Below are 5,000 nucleotides of genomic sequence, written 5' to 3' on the forward strand. Positions count from 1 at the left end.
CACACACACACACAAACACACAAACACACAAGCACACACGCATATACCCATGAATAATGGCAATAAACTGCACATCGCCAAATTAATTCACAGTTCTAACAGTGTTACACAAAAGGCAGCTCTGGCTGACAAATGTGTGTGGAACTTGAAAGCTGCCAGGTCTGCAAAACATGTCCTACTGCAATTCATACCCAATGTTACCGTAAATCATCAGCACAACTGGCGACTGACGCCGCTGTGAGAGCTTTGGGTAGGCCTGTTTGTGTGCATGTGTGGTATGAGGGTTTGTGTAAGTGTGCGCTTATGATCAATATTGTCAATATTAACAATCATATATGTGTCTTGAGATACATCTTACATCTGACAGTGCACATAGACATTTACACATTTTCCATAGCTCTTCAAATAAATGTTTATTGTACGTTTATTCCCACCAATGAAACAATTCTCGGCCTGCTGTTTCAGGGCCTCAGCTGCTGACACTGGGATACCTTACATCACCTAGAGCGCAGCTGCAACCTACAGCACAGAAAGCCACTTTAGGCCTTCATTGATCAAGACTTTAGGCTGATCAGGGCCAATGCAGATAACGGGAAAAATACAAGTGACGGACAGCAACCGGACTGCTTTAGCTTAGTGTTGAGGAATTAGCCCCTGTCCCTGTTGCCACACACAACACCTTCATCAATGTCTTTGGACTGTGGACCGATTTGAATGTCACCAAGGCACTCAGTGGCCGTGACAGTGACGAAGGAGGGCCATTCAAAGCTGCCGTTCAATGACTTATTGTGGAGGGTCCTGCGGGCTGCGCTGTGTGGCCTGGATGCAAAGCAGGACTTGGGAGATACTAATTGATGTGTAAAGTGCTGTTTCCCTCTTGTCTTGTTTCTCTCTTTCTTATCATGTCACTTTCATGACCTTGCAGACAAAATTAGATCATTTCTGATTTCATGTCTACTGTTTGGATGTTACGACACACGTTGAAATCTATATTAATTGATTAATGGTATGGTGAATTGTTTAGAGGTGTAAAAAATTTGAATAGGTAGCTCTTTGGACATATTTAACAACAATATGTATGTTAATACATTAACGGAGAGAATAAGCGATAAGGGAGCAATTGAATAAGAGAATAAAAGTATGAAACCATCATCAAACTATCTATTACATTAATGGAAGTACAAGTTGATTCTGTGTTTTTATTATGTAGGATGTGACACAGTTTGTAAGAATGAAATAAAAATACAGTCGGCAGAAAAACACCAGCAAGAAATAAATAGATGGATAGAATCACATAAAATTAAAGATAATATTCATAGAAATACATATTATTGCATTTCAATCCAGTAAATATCATACATAAATACTTCATAAAACTTTAGAGGAGAGGTCCAATATATTACTTAACTAAGGCTTTCTAACTATTGATGTCTCGATGGCCGGTAAGAAAGAGCTAAATATTTCTGTTAACTGCTGATGAAGAATAGTCGTAGCACTAGCATATTATTTTATAATGTAATTAAAGGATACTTTTTTTGACCTGAGCAAGAATATTCAGCTACCATCTGTCGGAGACGCGAAGCCGAAATCAATGAAGAGCGTGGATATGGTCAAGTTCAGTTGCATCCCTGTCGACGTATCACTTGGAATTTGGGAGAGGAGCAGCATCACTGAAGCAGGCCGTACCAACGTGGAACGTTGGTACGGCCTGCTTCAGTGATGCTGCCTCAGTGATGCTGGTCAGTCCGGCCCTCCTGTTACCTTAAACTGTAATTAATTATATTCTGGGTGATTCCTCAAGCCTAGCTATCGTGTTATAAAAAAGTGGAAGAAGGAAAAAAAGGAAATGGCAATCTAATTAATTGTTTCCAGCTTTTGTTTCTAATTAACTGCATGGTTAGCCTACTTTGTGAAGGGGCTGAACGAGCTGCAGGGGGTGGGCTGGTGTGTCACTCCGATGCAGGTTTTACCAGCGTAGGTACACTGTTTACCCACCAGGGACCCCCCCCCCCCCCCATCCCCCACCCCCCACCCCCCATTCTCTCCCTTGTCCATGGAACCTCTGACCCAAAAACTTTAGAGTTGCTTAGTTCAGCCGTAGAAACAAAATAAGAACCCAACTTTTTAGTACACCTCCAATGAATCCTCTAGCAGAAGTGCAGTATGTTCAGTGCGTTAGTATTTTATTCTTTAGTTGCTATTTGGATCATACATAATCATGGAATTTGCGTCTTTGGATATTGGGTGTAATAGTATTAAGTTGTAATATGAGGTGAATAACAAATTAACTTATTCAAATGTACACCTTCATCTAACCCATAACCAGAAGTGCAGTGTATTTGTGCGTTATTTAGAACATACTAAATCCTGCATGCAGTATTTGTGCATTGGCTGTTTAAATATTATAATAACTTGAATAACAAATGAACTCAAGCACATAAAAAAAGGATCAGAAAATATGAAAATGAACACAATATTTTGGACACCATTCCATGCAGACTTTGCAGCAGATTTAACAAGTGAAAAAAAGTGGGAAACCCTTAACCATGTCCAATCTTCTAACTATGATTAATGACGTCCAACTGTCATGCTTGTATCAAGAACAGAGCAATACATCATGCAATAACTACAGCTGGCACGCACTGACAAGTACACTGAGAGCCATGTGACCGAATTGCAGACACATTGGTACATTTCAGAGTTATTTTGATTTAATATTCATATACATACTGTATGACAACAACAAAAGGTTTGTGTGCATGGTATAAAACACACACGCGCGCAAGTGCACGCATACACACATACACACATACACAGGCACCCACGTAAGCCTTTATTCCTGTGTAATCCGTCATCTTGCCTATGGTTTTAATTCCTGTTAACTGCATGGTTGCGTACCACTGCATAGTTCATTCTAATGGGATTGAATAACAGAACTGCTTGGCTGCACTTGCACAGGCATCTTTTAATTGGAATTACTTTCTTCCTTTCAGAAAAGATGTTGATATCAGATTTTCTAGATAGATAGATATGGATAGATAGATAGATAGATGGATAGAAGGTTAGATAGATAGAGAGATGGAGAGAAGGTTAGATAGATAGATAGATAGATAGATAGATAGATAGATAGATAGATAGATAGATAGATAGATAGATAGATAGATAGATAGATAGATAGATAGATAGATAGATAGATAGATAGATAGATAGATAGATAGATAGATAGATAGATAGATAGATAGATAGATAGATAGATAGATAGATAGATAGATAGATAGATAGATAGATAGATAGATAGATAGATAGATAGATAGATAGATAGATAGATAGATAGATAGATAGATAGATAGATAGATAGATAGATAGATAGATAGATAGATAGATAGATAGATAGATAGATAGATAGATAGATAGATAGATAGATAGATAGATAGATAGATAGATAGATAGATAGATAGATAGATAGATAGATAGATAGATAGATAGATAGATAGATAGATAGATAGATAGATAGATAGATAGATAGATAGATAGATAGATAGATAGATAGATAGATAGATAGATAGATAGATAGATAGATAGATAGATAGATAGATAGATAGATAGATAGATAGATAGATAGATAGATAGATAGATAGATAGATAGATAGATAGATAGATAGATAGATAGATAGATAGATAGATAGATAGATAGATAGATAGATAGATAGATAGATAGATAGATAGATAGATAGATAGATAGATAGATAGATAGATAGATAGATAGATAGATAGATAGATAGATAGATAGATAGATAGATAGATAGATAGATAGATAGATAGATAGATAGATAGATAGATAGATAGATAGATAGATAGATAGATAGATAGATAGATAGATAGATAGATAGATAGATAGATAGATAGATAGATAGATAGATAGATAGATAGATAGATAGATAGATAGATAGATAGATAGATAGATAGATAGATAGATAGATAGATAGATAGATAGATAGATAGATAGATAGATAGATAGATAGATAGATAGATAGATAGATAGATAGATAGATAGATAGATAGATAGATAGATAGATAGATAGATAGATAGATAGATAGATAGATAGATAGATAGATAGATAGATAGATAGATAGATAGATAGATAGATAGATAGATAGATAGATAGATAGATAGATAGATAGATAGATAGATAGATAGATAGATAGATAGATAGATAGATAGATAGATAGATAGATAGATAGATAGATAGATAGATAGATAGATAGATAGATAGATAGATAGATAGATAGATAGATAGATAGATAGATAGATAGATAGATAGATAGATAGATAGATAGATAGATAGATAGATAGATAGATAGATAGATAGATAGATAGATAGATAGATAGATAGATAGATAGATAGATAGATAGATAGATAGATAGATAGATAGATAGATAGATAGATAGATAGATAGATAGATAGATAGATAGATAGATAGATAGATAGATAGATAGATAGATAGATAGATAGATAGATAGATAGATAGATAGATAGATAGATAGATAGATAGATAGATAGATAGATAGATAGATAGATAGATAGATAGATAGATAGATAGATAGATAGATAGATAGATAGATAGATAGATAGATAGATAGATAGATAGATAGATAGATAGATAGATAGATAGATAGATAGATAGATAGATAGATAGATAGATAGATAGATAGATAGATAGATAGATAGATAGATAGATAGATAGATAGATAGATAGATAGATAGATAGATAGATAGATAGATAGATAGATAGATAGATAGATAGATAGATAGATAGATAGATAGATAGATAGATAGATAGATAGATAGATAGATAGATAGATAGATAGATAGATAGATAGATAGATAGATAGATAGATAGATAGATAGATAGATAGATAGATAGATAGATAGATAGATAGATAGATAGATAGATAGATAGATAGATAGATAGATAGATAGATAGATAGATAGATAGAT

This window comes from Gadus macrocephalus, chromosome 16 (genome assembly GCF_031168955.1).
Source record: "Gadus macrocephalus chromosome 16, ASM3116895v1".
Lineage (NCBI taxonomy): Eukaryota > Metazoa > Chordata > Actinopteri > Gadiformes > Gadidae > Gadus > Gadus macrocephalus.